Genomic DNA, 18,887 nt, shown 5'->3' on the forward strand with positions numbered 1-18,887 from the left:
AGAGGTGCGCACACAGTGGGATGCCCCATTAGTGAAAGCACACCTCAGGATAAAAACGGTTTCAGCTTAAGAACGGACCTCCGGAATGAATTAAGTTCATAACCAGCGGTACCACTGTATTTATTAAGTTGTGAGTGGACATAGCAGACGACACAGAGATTTCTCCAAGTGGTTCTTTATAGTAAGCTAAATTGAAACTAAATCCTTCAAAGACAGAGGTTGGCTGGGTCGGGATGGTATGGGGATGAGGGACAACTCTCTTCTCTTGCGGGGGCCCAATTAGTGCCATTGCCTTCCGTTAAGAGTTTGGGTGTAATCCTTGATGCCTCCCTTTCCAGGGAGGCACAGGTTACAAGAGCCATGGCAACATTTTTGCACCTTCACCGCATCAAGCAGTTGGTCCCTTACCTTTCCAGCCCTGACCTGGCCACAGTGATCCATACAATGGTCACCTCCAGGCTTGACTACTGTAATTCGCTCTGCGCGGGGCTGCCCTTGAAGCTGTCCCAGAAACTCCAGCGGGTGCAGAATGCTGCAGTGAGGCTCCTCACAGGGTCTCTGCCATGGGAGCATATTCACCCAGTGCTTTTCCAGCTGCACTGGGTCCCGGTGGAGTACAGGGCCAGATTTAAGGTGCTGGTTTTCACCTTTAAAGCCCTTCACGGCCTAGGACCCTCGTACCTACGGGACCGCCTCTCCTGGTATGCCCCACGGAGGACCTTAAGGTCCATATGTAGCAACACCTTAGAGGTCCCGGGACTTAAGGAAGTTAGATTAGCCTCAACCAGAGTCAGGGCCTTCTCAGCACTGGCTCCGGCGTGGTGGAATGCTCTGCCTCATGAGACTAGGGCCCTGCGGGATCTGATTTCTTTCCACAGGGCCTGTAAGACAGAGCTGTTCCACCTGGCCTTTGGCTTATAATTAGTTTGATTCCCTCCCCCTCTTTCTGCATCCTAATGTTTTAATGTTGTATCTTAATCTTTTAAATTGTATTTTAATCAACTTGTTTTTATTATTGGTTGTTAGCTGCCCTGAGTCCAGTCTTGGCTGAGGAGGGTGGGGTATAAATATATTATTATTATTATTATTATTATTATTATTATTATTATTAAGCTGTAACTGAACTGAACAGCTCAGCCAGCCTGCTTTTATAGGCAGCCGACTATCAACATTGTAACAACAACAACCCAGGGTTTCCCGCCTAAATTAACTTATGTGGACCTGAGTGAAAACTCAGGGTGAGAACTTCAATACATAACAGTATTGAATCTAATGATTCAGATGAAGCCTTAGAGTCAATATATACCAAGACAAATGGGGTGGGGCAAGTGGGGGTGGGAGGGAGAGATGCAATGAAACTATAACACCTGGCAAAGTCTGCTTGCACCAACAGATGGTAAGGGAAGCAGTGAATAAAATGATATTGTGGATCATTTATACTTGCCACCATTAACAGCAGACACCTTTGCTTAGTTTTACAGACCATAAAGTACAGCTGTATTCTCTAAAATCGGCCATAAAGGCTAGGCTCACAACGTCTAACAGAGCACTACCAATACCCATCAGTTTTAAATAACCTTGTTTCTATTCATTTTAGGATTCAATTGCTGGAGACACACGGCGGACTAAGATAGATGGGCCTATCTTCCTTTCCTGCCTTACTGAAGCAAAGTTTCCGATGGAAGTGAATGGGAGCATCACCAAACTGGGTCTCATAACTATGTATTATTCTATATAGAGGTTTGTTGCCAAATTCTCGACAGCTGAATTGTAATTAAAGAATGGGTAAAAAAAAATGTCCAGGGGAAACTACCGCAGAGCTGAATAGCTGAAAAATTAGATGAGGAAGTGCTCAAGGTATGTAGAGCAGTTGCTGATAAAGAATTTCAATTACGCAGACACTGATTGTAATAAGAATTGATGAATGACGAACGGAAGCTATTCGGGACTGAACCCCTGCTTAGTTTTCTAAAGCATGGATGAAATCAGATTGAGGATTCACAACCATCATACTAGGAGAGAATATAAGATGATGGAAATTAAATATCACCAGGCATAAAATGTCACCATGTCTGTATCACATGAAATTACATACTTAAGAACAGTGCTTTTTGGGGGAGGGAGTATGAAAATTGGATGCCAGTATGCATATATAGATAAAAGTGTTGAGAGTACCAGCGCAAAATTCCTGCCACAAGCAACTACAAAAAGGGGTCTGGTATTCCACATAAGTGAGTACTGCCACAGAAAAGCTCCATTTTGTGGGATATGAAGCTGTCAGTCAAGTCCAACATTCCGAGAGGACTAATTGCCTCTATGTGGCAGGCAATTTTGTCAGTTGGTCGGTTGCCACAAGGAGTTTTAACAGGTAACTACTCGGATGCAGTCTTCTCATGACTCACTACTATCTAGTACAGTGGACGCTCGGGTTGCAAACATGATTTGTGCGGGAGACACGTTTGCAGTGCGGGTCACGATTTGGCGCTTCTGTTCTCTCCTCGTAGAAAAGCCCGCAGGAGCCGCGGGCTCCTTAAAGTGCGTAAAGCAAAGAGCAGAATAAATGTGTGTAAAGCAATAAACAATTTACTGCAGTCAAACAAGCAATCAATCAGTAGCTGAACTGGGTTCCACACAGTCACACAAAAACAAAACAAAAAGCTGCAAAAACAAAAACGCAAAATAAATAGCAAAAGCAGACAGATCTCAGCGTAACACTCAAAAATGGACATGTGGCACTCAAAACATAGCACATTCAGCTTCTGAAAAAAGTTTGCAAACCGGAGCACTTACCATATTTTTCCGTGTATAAGATGAGCTTTTTTGACCCAAAAATGAGGTTCAGAATTTAGGCTTGTCTTATACACGGGTAGTGCTGGGGGGGGGGGGGATGTTTGAATGGATTTTTGGCGCAAGCCCGAGATTGTAAGCGGCGATTGGCCACTTTATTAGGGGGGGGGGGCGGATACCAAAAATCGCTCACCTGCCAGAGCACAGCACACAACTGCTCACATCACTTACAATTGCCACTTACAATCTCGGGCTCGCACTTCGTTCTGGCGGGTGAGCAATTGTCGGCATTGGCCACTTGATTGTTGGGGGGGGGATCCCAAATATCGCTCACCTGCCAGAATGCAGCACACAACTGCTCGCATCACAGCTGCCTGATCGCCGCTATTAGCCCGCCTGTTTGCTGCTGTGACAGCCAATAGACTGCTGCCCTTGTCGCAGCAAGCAGAAGGGCTAATGGCAGTGATAAGGCAACTGCAATGCGAGCGGTTGTGTGCTGCGTTCTGGCGGGTGAGCAATTTTCAGCATTCCCCCCAAATAATCCTCCCCAAAAGCTTAATCCCCCCAATTTTCTAAATTTTGAGGCCCCCAAAATAGGCGGCGTCTTATAGATGGGGGCATCTTATAGACGGAAAAATATGGTACTTCCAGGTTTGCAGTGTTTGGGTTCCAAGTTGTTTGAGTACCAAGGCGTTTGAGAACCAAGGTTCCACTGTATTGGCCTTTAGCCAAAAGTTACTACAGTGGTACCTTGGGTTAAGTACTTCATTCGTTCCGGAGGTCCGTTCTTAACCTGAAACTGTTCTTAACCTGAAGCACCGCTTTAGCTAATGGGGCCTCCTGCTGCTGCCACGCTGCCGGAGCCCGATTTCTGTTCTTATCCTGAAGCAAAGTTCTTAACCTGAAGCACTATTTCTGGGTTAGCAGAAAATGGAGGAACTGTGGTGCTTCTGAAAAGATGAGTATAAATGCCTTTGATGCTTCTGTGTCTGGTTTCCCGATTCTCTGCCTTCTCTCAGCACTGTTTGATGAGCTGTCTTGTGTGCACCTAGTTGAAACCCCATTTCCCATGCATTTCATTCTGTTTGGGTTACTTGAGTGGAGAGCATAGCCCTCCCTCAATATCTCCTCTTTTATACTAAGCACCAAGTTATTCCGCCTTGGCCCTGGACTGTGTTTTCTTATAGAAATTATTCATGGCTACATATTTATTGCTTGGCTGGCTTGGCTTGGGATACAGCAATTTTGTGGATGGCTAGAAAAGAAGCCAAGCATTGCTGTGCAGTTCAAAAGTGGCATATGCTCTCCCCCCCCCCCTCTCTCTCTCCCCACCCCCTCCAGGAAACTGCTTTGATGGTGGACTGCATTTCTTCAACCTAAGCTAATTGATGCCTGGTAAAATAATTGCATAATTGCCATTCTCACCATTTCACAAAAATGTCTTTTTCTAGAGAGAAAAAAAAGAACTATGCAAAGAAGAAAATTATCACACAGTAGGGATAATATTACACTCTAAGGGTGTGCTTCAGCTCTCTGTACTGCACAAATTATGAGGTGAATAGGGGTGTTTTGTGTGAGGTTCTCACCTGCCTGGGTCAGATTGGGCATCTTGAGGCAGATCAATGACTACCTAAATTAAAAAGTCACTGTGAGGGTTTGGATTTTTAAGCCCCCTCCCCTTTTTTCAAAGGGAAAACTAGCTGTCTAGAAAAACACCCCCAAGCTTGAGTAGCGAGGGGCTGGACTGACAGACCCTCCAATTGACCCTATTTTCCAGGAACAGCCCCAGATTTACAGAAGCCATACCAGTTTCTGATTTGATCCTGGAATTCCCCACTTTTCCTTAAAGGTAAAGGGACCCCTGACCATTGGGTCCAGTTGTGACCGACTCTGGGGTTGCGGCACTCATCTCGCTTTATTGGCCGAGGGAGCCAGCGTACAGCTTCCGGGTCATGTGGCCAGCATGACTGAGCCGCTTCTGGCGAACCAGAGCAGTGCATGGAAACGCCGTTTACCTTCCCACCAGAGCGGTACCTATTTATCTGCTTGCATTTTGACGTGCTTTTGAACTGCTAGGTTGGGAGGAGCTGGGACCGAGCAACCGCTGACCTTCTGATCGGCAAGTCCTAGGCTCTGTGGTTTAACCCACAGCGCCACCCGTGTCCCATTTCACTTTTCCTTAGGACTTCCCTATTTTCATCAGAGAAATATTGGAGGGGGTGTCCCTATTTTCATTGGAGAAATGTTGGAGGGTATGGAATAGGATGTCCCCATTTTCAATAGAGAAATGTTGGTGGGTATGGAGTGGTTTAATGGTGAGATTGCTGGACTAGGACCTGGGAGGCCACAGTTCAAATCCACCCTCAGCTAAAAAAACCTCATCTGGTGACCCTGGACTAGTCACTATGGACTTGGCTACATTATTCAAAAAACAGCGTTTTGAATTCGTTGTAATCATGCAACACCAGATGGCACTGGAGAGCAAAAGAAAAAAGAAAAGAATATTTGTGATTTTCCATAATGTTTCTCTCTCTTTATTATAGTGATTTAATTTCTGAGTTACTCATCATATTTTTTACCTGTGTGTAGATCCACCCTATGTCTCAGCCCTAGCTACCACACAGGTTGTTGTGAGAATAAAATGGAGAGGAGAAGTGAGCTCCTTGGAGAAAAGGTGAAATGTAAATTTAGCAATAAAATAAAAACAAAGCTGTACTTCCGACTAAACATCAGGAAGAACTTTCTGACAGTCTTCTTCTTTGGCAATCATTCGTAGCTGAGTAAGATTGTCTTCCATAAACACGGTTTTAACAATGAGTCCGTAAGTGACTGTGGAGGCCAATTCTGGATCCACACAAGATAGAGGCACTTGGACTTGGTGGATGGAAGGTTTTTGATGGGGTTACATCAAGCAGTGGGTTTGTAGCTTGGGAGTAATGCTGGATCCATTGTTGTTGATTGAGACTCAGGTCGCATCGGTGGTGTGGAGTGCCTTCTGTCAACTTTGGCTGGTGGCCCAGCTGCGCCCCTATCTGGACAGGGATAGCCAAACTACGGTTGTCAATGCTCTGATGACATCTTGGTTAGGTTACTGCAATGTGTTATACATACAGGAAGGCCACCTCTGAAGACTGTTCAGAAACTTTGGGTGGTGCAGAATTCAGTGGCTGGATTGCTCACAAGGGCAAGAGAGTTTGAACATATTACACTGATCCTGGTGTAACTGCAGTGGCTGCCAATTAGTTTCTGGGCCCAATTCAAAGTCCGGGTTTTGACCTATAAAGCCTTAAATGGCTCAGGACTGCAGTACCTCAAGGACTGCCTCCTCCCATATGAACTGGCCTGTACCCAGTTATCCATCTCAGTTATCCATCCATCTCTTGATGTGCCCACTCCACGAGAGTTCTGGAGGGTGGTAACACGAGAATGGGCCTTTTCTGTGATGGCTTCTTATTTGTGGAATTCTCTCCCCAGGGAGGCTCACATTAGTAGTACAGTAGTACCTTGGTCCTCGAACGGCTTTGTTGTCGAACAAATCGGCTCCCGAAACCGCAAACCCGGAAGTAAGCGTTCTAGTTTAAGAAAGTTTTTCGGGAGCCAAACATCCAATGTGGCTTCCGTTTGAGTGCAGGAAGCTCCTGCAGCCAATCAGAAGCCACACCTTGGTTTTTGAATGGTTTCGGGAGTCAAACAGACTCCCGGAACGGATTAAGTTCAAGAACCAAGGTACCACTGTATTGTTATTATGCATTTTGTGTTCTCCTTCTGTATTTTTATGTTATGAACTGGCCTTTGATCTTCAAATGAAAGGAAGTATACAAGCCTAACAAATAATAAATAAATAAATAAATAAATAAATAAATAAACAAACAAACCAACAAACCAACATCTATTTACACACATCTACCCAACTATCGTAATTTCCATTCCCCTTTCAGAATGATAGTGCAGTTACTGCACTTCTCAAGTGAAATGCCTACGAGCAAATTTAATTAGTCAGTTAAATGAAAGTGTCAGAAATTTAGGAAGCAGTTGTGTAGTAAATTATAGCCCAAGGTACTTCTTAATTTGCTTTGTGTGGCTTCAGCTGGAAAAGTATGTGTATAATATTCTATTTGTTCAGCTTGGATGAAGGTTGCTTCACTTCTGCTTTCAGTCTTCATGCCGGCTGACCACTTCACAGCTGCTTGAATATTAATAAGAAGGAATATGTTGAGAGTCACATCCAGGCCGGTGTGATGTGGCATTTACGGATTTTGCAAGATCTCTGCTGCTTCCAGCAAAAAAGAAAGGGGGGGAGGAGCAAAAAAGAAAAAACAAAAAAAACAAAGCTGATGTTTTTGTTTGAAATCACAGACTTTGGACATTAATTCCACAGGCAACATTAATAGCTGTAAAATTATGGTAATTATAACCATGGTAACCAGATTTCCTGGTACATTAGCAGGAAAGGCCTGTGTTGTAGGTCAAGATCATTGAATCACAGCATGTCTACTTTCAATAGCCTTTCTGATAGTGGAAAATAAGTGTTCTGCTGAGATTAGGGCAGGATCTAGACACATCAAAGAAGCGTTTCAGTTTACAGCATTGTAAATTTAAACAGGGAAAACAGGTAGAGAAAAACAGGACTCTACGTCGCCTTCTGGTGGCACAATGTTATATCGCACATACAACACATATAAATCACTTTTTCTTTACCAGTCTAGCTGAATCCTAGAAGAAGAATTGTAAATGGCATCTGGATAAGAAAAAAATAGACACAGAGGAGACTGCATTAAGTATAATGAGTTGTGTGTGGGAGAATAAGTATATTTTAGTAAATTTGAACTTATTTGATTGTAACCTGTTTAATGAAGAAAGACTACTTATATTCTCCTGATTTCTTACTAAAGTGAGCCTATAATCATAGTCCTGTGAATATCAGTTTGAAATATTCTCTTGAATCATGGTTTTGTTTTGTTGTGAGAAGAATTTTCAATGTCAAATTACCGTATTTTTTGCCCTATAGGACGCACTTTCCCCCCTCAAAAATGAAGGGGAAATGTGTGTGCGTCCTGTGGGGCGAATGCAGAGTTTCGCTGAAGCCTGGAGAGCGAGAGGGGCCAGTGCACACCGACCCCTCTCGCTCTCCAAGCTCCAGGCAGCTCTGCGCAACACTAGGGAGCCCGGTGCGAAGTCGCGCCGGTCTCCTGAGGGTTGCGCAGAGCTGCCTGCATTCTGAAGCCTGGGGCGCACTGAAGAGCGTGCCCGGGCTTCGCACAGCTCTCCGCAAGCCTGGGAAGACTGGTGTGACTTCCCGCCGGGCTCCCTAGGCTTGCGGATAGCAGGCTGTTCTTGGGACTGGGGTTGGGGAAGCTTGGGCTTCCCCCGCACCAGCCCCGTGCCTGGGGGGGGGGATAATTTTTTTCTTCTTCTTTATTCCCCCCCCAAAAAAAACTAGGTGCGTCCTATGGGGCGGTGCGTCCTATGGGGCGAAAAATACGGTACTTTGCAGAGAGACAATAAGAAAGAGCAGGGCGTGGCCTATGTGATTTCCTCCAGACCGCCTTCAGCCCCATCCAGAATGGCCAATGGTTTGGTGAAATGAATGCTATATTTATCAGTTTGAGGATACCATATTGGTGTTAGAAAATGCCTGGGGTGCTCTTGCAGCCTCCGCTGTCTGAGCGTCCTCCGGTATGCACAGCTCTGGAAAAGGCGTTTCCTGTCCTCTCCAGTGCGCTCAGTGAAATATACCAGATGGTATATGCACTCTAATCTTCTAGCATTACACAGCAAGACATCGTAGAGCTGATCTACGTTTTATTTACACACTATGTACAGACAAAGAATTATGGTGTCCTCTCTCATCAGCTTCAAGAGAGAACAGAGCGAAGTAAAAGCAAAAGTACAGTCCAACAGTACCCACAACAGAAGAGAGATAAGGCTGTCTTCCATTCCCACGATCTTCCCAGATAGGCACGTGATTTACACCAATCACATCTGCGCTTCGGATGCATGAAATACTAACATCCTCCCCCATTTCAGGTAACCAATGCTGCATAGGCTAACACAGCAGTAAGTGAAGTAAACATACAGTTGTCATACACATAGTGTACCCCTGTAGTACCTGTTCCACCTTTGGAACTACCTGCAATTGGACTGGCCTCATGCCTGACCACCTTGCAGTCCTGGTTACCTTTCTTCCATGGGACTAGAGCTCTAGCTCTGTTCCTGTCTGAGGAAACAGTGTTGGCCCTTGCAGCCTTCGGGTGTGGTTTCTTTGAGGACAAACCCTGTACCCCTTGCAAGACCTCAGGTTTCAAAACCTGTTCCGAGCTACTAGTCACAGATATATTTACAACAGCTGTGTTAGCATACTCTCAAGTATATCTACTGGGTAGCTTACCCTTCGTAGCTTTCAGATCTGCATATGAGATGCAAGTCTTCCAGCCTGGGCTTCTCTTCTTTGGGGGAATAGTTACCTATTGTGAACAGTGGTTCCTCCAATTCTCAATCTGACTGTTCTGATGGTCTGAGCGATGCTTGTGAGCTTTTGAAATTCGCTGTATCAGTGGAACTTCCACCTGCGCGCCCACTGTCACTGTCAGATTCCTCATCTGAACCATCATAAAACAGAATAGGGAAAATTGCATGCAAAAATGGGCACAGTCATCAAAATTGCATACAAATATGTGTACAGTAAGAGAAATGTACATTAAGGGGCAATCCTATGGATCTACAGAGATTTCGCATGCTACTATAAAATACCAAGTTAAAAAATATTAATACATGAAGGCAGAAACCAGGAGAGGCCTGACTCTCTGCTTTTCTGTATTTTAACTTAAAAAGGAGTGTTTTATTCATGGGTGTACCCTTCATAATTGAATGCCCCTCGCCCCCTTGCACTAAAGGACCTGAGTATAAATTGTAGGCCAAAACCTACCTGGGCATCTCTACAAACTAGATGTTTCTCCAGAATGTTTATGCTGCTTGTAGTGCTATAGGTCTGTAATTGCTTGGAAAGTAGTGGCATTTCTTATCCTAGTCATTGCAATTACTTTGATTTCTGATTATTATTTTTGGGGGTACAGCTAGTTTTTTCCAGTGGAATCTGAAGCGCCAAAATTTTGCCTGGGTTGCAGTTGATATGCAATGCCACCTCTAAAAAAGAAAACCCACCTGAGCACCAGGAAAATAATATATTATGGGAAAAGGATTGAGAAGGATTCCTACCCCCACTAGTATATTCCTGTTTTCTTTTCTACCTTTAATGTTGTCTAATTGCATTGGCTCCAAGGAGTTGCTTGATTTACATCAGAATTGCCAGGAAACGAATTGGATTTGTTCTGGGCTGCTGGATGCTAAATGTTTGTTGATAGACAACTGAATAGTGGTTGAAGGGGCAGAGGCTGTGCTCTCTAGTCATTCCCCTTAATGAAACCTGCATATCTAAGTGGACAGCAGAAGCGAGTGTCATTAAATAAACCTGTAAAATCATTTTGGGATGAGGACAAAGAATTTAATTTGATGTAGCAAATTAAAGTAAAACAATGAATATTGCCTGTGCCGAGAGGCGAGAAGGATTTGCAATTAAGGATTCACCTCTTTTTATTAACCTCTGGTTATTTTTGGCATAATTTAAACGGCAACGGGTGCCGCTTTAAGTGGGGGGAAATAGCCTGACAACTTTTAAACTTTCCCTAGTCCTCTTAGAAAGTGGCTGAGCTGTACCTACCCAAACGTCTAGCTTGCCCAACGATACCTATGCCATGAAATCCCAGAGAGCAATGCAAAGACTTGGCATTATACAAAGATATTTGTACAGTGGTACCTTGGGTTATAAACACCTTGGGTTACAGACTCTTCTAACCCAGAAGTAGTACCTCGGGTTAAGAATTTTACCTCAGGATGAGAACAGAAATTGTGCATTGGCGGCGCGGTGGCAGCGGGAGACCCCATTAGCTAAAAGTGGTACCTCAGGTTAAGAACGGTTTCAGGTTAAGAATGGACCTCCGGAACGAATTAAGTTCGTTACCTGAGATATCACTGTATAACCTAACATTTCTGCAGCCCTCTGCCCATTCTCTTCATTTTCCTGACTTTATTATGCTCTTTCCTCTCATTCCCCCTGCTCTATTCCTCATTCTTCTGGACAGCACCTTCTTCTACCCACCATTCCTTGACACCTCAAGTAACCTTGGCCTACTGTCTTTTCAAGCCCCTGGCTTTTTGTTTTACAAGGTCCATATTTCTTCCTTCTGTCTCTCCTTTCCCTGACTTATCATCTTATCCAGCTCTTCTTTTAAGGTATCAGCAACCTGGTGCCTAAACCAGGCTTGCAGTTTATGATCCTTGCTCCAAACATGCTCCCCAACATGTCTGTTTTTGCGGTTTGCATAAGTTGTCCTCAGTCTCATTGTTTACCCAAGTGTGCCCACCAGCACTTCCTATGATGCCTGGAAAAGGTCTCTGCACACACACACACACACACACACACACACACACACGTTTTAAAGATCCACAGTGCATGAGAGACTATTTGTTCTGCTTACTCAGTTCCTGTCTTCTACCCCCACAACCCACAGCAGCCATTTTCTGCCATGCCACAGCCAAAAGGCAACCATTTTGAGAACGGCACCCACAACACTTCTCAAAATTCCAAGGTGCCCACTAGGCCCAAAAAGTTGGGCAAACGCTGCCTTAGTGCTTTACCTAACAGGTACATTACCTACTCTGGTTGAACATCTCCTTTAGGTGTTTTTTGTTTGTTTTTGCTTTTTAAAAAATATGTCCAGGTTTCTTTGTCTTAAGGTGGGATTGCATTGTTTGGTTTACTACATATTTGTATTGTAAACTGCTTTAGGATATATATATATATATATATATATATATATATATATATATATATCCTGCCAACCTAGCAGTTCGAAAGCACTTCAAAGTGCAAGTAGATAAATAGGTACCGCTCTGGCGGGAAGGTAAATGGCGTTTCCATGCACTGCTCTGGTTCGCCAGAAGAGGCTTAGTCATGCTGGCCACATGACCCGGAAGCTGTACGCTGGCTCCCTCGGCCAATAAAGTGAGATGAGCGTCGCAACCCCAGAGTCAGTCACGACAGGACCTAATGGTCAGGGGTCCCTTTACCTTTATCACCAGTATGTTGATTTCTCTGCAATATCTGAATCAGGAAAGGATGTGCATGTCCTAAATCAGTGCCTAGATGCAGCAGTGTTGCCTGGATGAGGGCTAATAAACTGTGACTGAATCCTGACAAGATTGATACCTTATGAATGAGAGATTCTCAGATCTGGGAATCGAGATGCGTATGAGATCTAGAAGGAACTGGACACCCTTTGAAGGAGTATGTGTTTTGTTTGGGGGCATTCCATCCATCACTGTCACTAGAAGCTAATCCGGCTTCTTTGGTCAGAGCACCCACTACCGACTTTGATGGGTCCTGGACAGAGATAGCCTTGTCACAGTGGTCCTTACACTGGAAAAAAATTGACTCATGATTAGGCTACTGTAATCTGCTCTGGTTCGCCAGAAGAGGCTTAGTCATGCTGGCCACATGACCCGGAAGATGTACGCCAGCTCCCTCAGCCAATAAAGCAAGATGAGCACCGCAACTCCAGAGTGGGTCACAACTGGACCTAATGGTCAGGGGTCCCTATACCTTTATATATGTGTGTGTGTGTGTGTGTGTATTCTAGAATGCAGCATAAAAATCAGCAAATGAAAACAAAAACAAATAAATCCAACACGTATGAGTGCACAGAGACACACGTGCCTGTGTATGCTGTCTATGACCTGCCTTACCATATTTCAGTTCTTATTGTTTAAGGGCTTAAATTTATAAGCCAGTTTAAATCCTTGCAAGCAGGAAGCAACATGCTGAGGGAGGTTTTGTTATTGTTGTTGACTTTAAGCATGCCCTCCTAACCTGAGAGCTTGTGTTCAAACAGCACAAACAGTTTGCCTTCCGAGAAGCTAAGTAAACGCCACATTCACATCTTGTCCTAGCCATGGCTTCTTGTATAATGAAATTATCCCTCTGGGAAATAAAATAGGTATAGCCACGTCTACACGAACCACTATTGACACCACCAGCAATAAAATCTATGAATAGGAAGGGGATTACATTCTGCGCCGGAGGCTGTGCTAGGCTTCCAACGGAGAGATGGACAGTTGTAGAAAAGGAAAAGCAGCTGAGGATTAAGGCTGCTAGTTTTCCTCTTCGTCACCGTCCTCTTCTGTTGTTCAAAACAGTTCTGCGAATAAGATGGTTTTGACTCTTATCTACACAACCAGTCAATCATCCTTTGAGGAGGGTTGGGGGTGCAGGGAGAAGGATCACTCCTAATTCAGTCCAGTAGCAACCCCATGTTCAAGATATAATGAAGTGTGCACTTGAAGCAGAAACTTGACACCTATGAAGTTTTGACAGCCTTTGTGGGTGCATATTATGTGCGATCCCATTCCTGATGCCTCATTTACTCTGGGCTCCTTTTGTTTTTTTGTACTTACTGTGCAGATTTCTCTGCCTTCTGTCTTGTTATTGCCTTTTTCCACTTTGCCTTGTCAGTTTTCTCTTTTTTGACACATTTCAGTAAAGGAAGCATGAAAACCTGCATCTCCCTCAAGGCCATTAAAGTTGATCATCAATGGAATAGGAGCAAGCTCCCGCAGTATCTTTATGCTTGCAACATTAAAGTCCATTTTCCCCCACTACCTCCATACAGCCCTATTAGCTATTTTTCATGACCGGTTTTATCTTTTGAGAGCATACTGCAAACAAGTTATTTTGCACCCTAATGGTGAGACACTTTGGAGCTCTTGCTACTATGATTTCAGCTTGTCCTGAAGAATCATTAAACTGTGCTCGTTCTTTTTTTTTAAGCCTATGAAAAATGGGCATTGTGCTCTGAAAAGGGTGAGAGTTTAACAAGGAATTTCTAAATGGAGAAGCACTGTAAAGTAGCTGCTGACTCTTGACATGTGGCAGGATTTAATAGCCAGTGATTAATAGTCCTAAAAAGAGGCCAGAGCATCCCTTGAATTGTTGCTGCCATATTGAACTCTGATAATAATAATAATAATAATAATAATAATAATAATAATAATAATAATAATACCACAAATATTAACATGCTGGTACCCTGGCCATTCATTGCATTAACATCTGACATTTTAATTCTGCAAATAAGACAAAATAGACGTTGGATGAAGGTAAAGTAATTAGAATATTCAGAGGCAGTTCAGCCTTCTGTGAAAATATAAGGAGAAAGGATATTAGGCAAAATCTGTTGTTGAGTGCATGTATTAACCTGTCCTCCAGAGGAGCTGTCTGTTATTATACTATCCAGTGCCAGATTTACATATAAGCTAAACAAGCTATAGCTTTAGGCCCCACTCTCTTGGGGGCCCCCCAAAAAAATAAAGGAAAAAAACAACAACTGGATGTACATTTCCAAAATATAAAAACAAATAAAACAAAACCTACATACAGTTAGAGCTTAATAATTATTTCACTATCAATATGCTTCTTCTTAATTGCAGTTCACTATTAATATATTTCTTCTTAATTGTATTTCAGTTCAACAATTACTTTGATAAAATACATATTTTCTTATGTGTAAATGGTTTTAGATACCTATTAGGTCCATAAATTACCATATAGCATATATTCAACACAAAAACTAGCAACAATTTGTTGTTGACAAAGGACAGCTGGACATATAAAAGGGTCCCATTACCTTCAGTAGCTTAGGGCCTCATCAAACCTAAATCCGGCCCTGATACTATCAACCAGGAGAGAGGATAATGCCTCGAATGTAAGGTTGGGGTTTGGGAAAGCTGCTCTCATCAGTGCCAAATAACTTCGGCGCTGTTTGGGGGTCACATCAGGGGTCCATATCACATGGTATCAGAGGGGCACTGCTGCCAAACTCTGACCCTGCTGTTCCCAATCCTTGTTGCTCTGCATGTTACTCTGCTCCCTCCATGCCCTGAAACATTTCTCCAAGGAAAATATGGATGTCCTACCCTACTCTTCAATGCTTCTCCAATGAAAGTAGGGACATCTTGCACTGTGTTTTTATATAAACTGAAAAGGGTTTCCATTCTTCTACATATATTTCACCTTTCTGTGAGTTCTGTCATACTGAGTGCCCCAGTAGTTTGACTACCCGTTCCTCTTTAGTTGGGAATGACCGCTCCCCGCTTAAAACGGGGGGCGCCCTTTGCGTGGACGCATGCAGCCCCTAGATCTGGAGCGGCTCCAACAGCATAGGCTTGGCTTTGCCTTCCCTCAGGTGGGATACCTGGAGGTCTCCGCCTACCTCAGTCAGTTGTCCAATCCCACCTGGGGGAAGCGTTGCCAAGGAGACCAGGCCAGATAGGGGAGGGATTACCTGCCCACACAATAGAGGGAGGATCTTACCTGAGAATCCTTACAGCCAGAGAAAATGTCAAACAAGTTTTGGTTTATGAGCAGCAATGGAAAGAAATTTTTTTTAAAAATATTGTAATACAAGATTTAGGTAAATAGATAAGGTTAAGAGTTTGGACAGGGAGCAGGGAAGAGAGAGAATTAGACCATGATGGGTGTAAGGATGGGAAGTTGCCAAATTAGATAAGTAGATTTTGATGTAAATTGTATGTTATGTGATCTTAATGTAAACCAAAATGAAAAGAAAGAAAATAGGGATGTCTTGTCATACCCTTCCACATTTCTCTGATGGAAATAGGGGCGTCTTAAGGAAAAGCAGGACATTCCAGGATCAAATCAGAAACTGGGGCAGCTTTTGTAACTCCAGGACAGTCCCTGGAAAACAGGGACACCAGGAGGGTCTGCTCTTCTTAGTATGTGAACAATGACAAGAGCAAGGAGAACCAGTCACTTAAACTGTCTATGTTTGTAATTTAAAGGAAGGGGGGGAAAGGTTCGGCTGATGTCCCAAGTGGATGGTATGGTTGCAGATGCTTCCTGGGACATGGAAAATGGTCAGTAAGATATCACAGTGCAAATGAATGGCTCCACAGGTACACCAGTTGCAATGTACCCATTTTGCCACACCTCCCTTCTCTTTTTCCTGGTAGGCAGCAGCAACTCACCTGCTGGGAGGCTTGGGTTTCTGGAGGTTTGTTGTCTCTTAGCTGCTTAGTGGAATTCTTACTGGGTTGTATCCAACGAATGAAGGAACTTGAAATGAATGACCCTGACCAACTTAGATCTATTAACATCAATGGGTCTACGTTAGGCAAACGTTAATTGAATACAGCCCAGTGCATTGTTTTTTTTCATATATTACCCATTTAACAGTGGTGGCTATCTGAGATTCATGATTGGTAATGGAAATCAAAGAGCTCAGTTTTCCACAAACAATCATAAGGTGTGCTTCCAATCATTGACTCTGAAAACCTACATATTTGCACACTAGGGACTCACCTATACAGCTGCAAATAAAACGTTTTAAGTGCGTTTTAAGTGTAATATGTAACGTGTCAACTAGATGGTGATGGTGAGCCTAATGGAAAATCCAATGTATTTTTTAAAACACTTTTTTATTTAAGAAAAGCATTTTCAGAAGGGTTTTTGTATATGTGTGTAGATTCCACCTAGGTGTGATATTCAATTAAGTCATAGGTCCAATGAAATAAGTGGACGGTATCTAACCTAACAGGGACTTTTTTTAGCACAACAAAACTTCCACTCCCTCTCCTTTCCCTGTGTGACCCCTCCCTAAATCTGTTTGAGGGGTTCCCCCAACCCTCCAGAGCACATTTGGAAAGGGAATGTGGGTGTGGAGAGAGGGAGTAGACTCTTGCAATGGTGGATTTATTTAGTTGGCTTGCACCCAATGGGTCTACTCTATGACTAATATTGCATACTACCCTATTGGTAGATGCTAGTTTATGATAAACACTTCATTGCCTCCCTTCTACTCACCCATTCTTATGCTGACTATTGGTTTTGTCTTTGTGAATAATGTCAGCGTCTTGGCATTTGGTATAAGATTATTATTATTATTATTATTATTATTATTATTATTATTATTATTATTATTATTTTATGAACATCAGTAATGGTGCCCTGACAGCAGGCTTGTGTGACTTGGATAGTGACAGAATTATCCACAATGATAAGAAGAAGGGAATGAGTGGGAGGCAGTTTTGACTGGAAGACAAAAGGTGTTCCAATTTTGCTGTGTTCTGATGGAGTTGACTTGAGAACAATTGGAGGGAGATGTCAAAGAGACAGGAGGAAATGTGTGACTGAACAACAGGGGTTAAATCAGAGACCGGGGAAGTAAAAATCTGAGAACTGTCAGCAGAGTAATGGTAGACTCTTCCTTTTGAAGTAGGCTTTCTGTGGACATGGAGAAACTGAATATGACATTCCTCTGCATAGTCTGTATTTTTAACGGCTTCTGGAGTGATTATATTCAGTAGCTAGGTAAATGAATCATATTGTGTCTATCAATTTCCCCCACTTATTTTGCACTTGTGCATGAAACAGTTCAAGCTGGATTTTATTTATTTATAAAGTTTATATCCTGTCCCTCTACACAAGTGATCCCAGAGTGGGTCATCACAATATAAAATAACAAGACATAGCAACAAATTTATGTGCCATGTAGCATAACTGTATAGGGATGCGGGTGGCACTGTGGTCTAAACCACTGAGCCTCTTGGGCTTGCTGATCGGAAGGTCAGCGGTTCGAATGCCTGCGACAGGGTGAGCTCCCATTGCTCTGTCCCAGCTTCTGCCAACCCAGCAGTTCAAAAGCACACCAGTGCAAGTAGATAAATAGGTACCGCTGCAGCAGGAAGATAAACGGCATTTCCATGCACTGTGGCTTCTGTCGCGGTGTTTTGTTGCACCAGAAGTGATTTAGTCATACTGGCCACATGACCCAGAAAACTGCCTGTAGACGAACGCCAGCTCCCTTGGCCTGAAAGCGAGATGAGCGCCACAGCCCCATAGTCGCCTTTGACCGGACTTAACTGTCCAGGGGTCCTTTACCTTTACTGTATAGCAAAGTTGGGGAGCCACAGACCTCTGTGCCAAATGTGGCCCACAAGCAATTGCTATCTGGCCTTCAGAACTCAGGCCATTCCCTTCACTATTTTACCTGGTTGGACTCTGATATTGCCTTTTGTCAGTTCCAAAGTACTGGCTGGATCAGTGTGTTACTTAAATGTGCACCAATTATGCCAGGCTTGGGGGCGGGGGCAGGGCTGCTGCATTAGCATCCCACTAACAACAACAACCTATTTATTTGTATGCCGCCCATCTGACTGGGTTGCCTCAACCAGTCTGGGGGCCTTCCAACAAATAAAAACACGAAACACAGCAAAACATTGAACACTGAACAACTTCCCTTTACAGGGCTGCCTTCAGGTGTCTTCTAAATGTCACTAAAGGTTGTTTATTTCTTGACATCTGGTGGGAGGGCGTTCCACAGGGTGGGTGACCCTACCAAGAAGGCCCACTGCCTGGTTCCCTGTAACCTCACTTCTCACAATGAGGGAACTGCCAGAAGGAGCTGGGCCTCAGTGTCACATGCAGTTCGTTGTCAAAAAACAGCAGGATTCACAATCTTCTCATCCACTATCATCTGTTCTCCTTTCAGAAGTCTGGCTTTCCCCTGTTTACTGACCTGCCTTATCATCATCTGGTGATATGGGCTGACTATCAAGCTTTCTTTTGATTTCACTGATGGTTGGGTAGAGTGAGCCTTGTTGAGAGGAAATGTCCAGACTTGCAGCACCCACCTCGGGGCGACTTCAAGCTGCTATCTGCAATTGGCTTCATATATCCCAATGCGGGCATCTCACTCCTTGGAGATGCTCCTGGTCTCCTGCTAGGTTTGGGTCCAGAGGATATTGCGTATCTGCCAGATAGGAAATCAATGGATTAATTATTCAGGTGTCTACCTTATAAAGTTAATCTACCAGTTTAGGCTGAATATGTGTAAAAGTACCAGATAGAAAAAGTCAGCAGGGAACCTTACCTTTTTCTCTGCACAAGGCAAAAGTGTTATAAGATTATATTGTATTAACAATGACTGTGCCCCCTATGTAAAGAGTTTTGAAGTACATGAGCAAAAATG

This window comes from Podarcis gaigeae (genome assembly GCF_964106915.1).
Source record: "Podarcis gaigeae genome assembly, chromosome: 17".
Classification (NCBI taxonomy): domain Eukaryota; kingdom Metazoa; phylum Chordata; class Lepidosauria; order Squamata; family Lacertidae; genus Podarcis; species Podarcis gaigeae.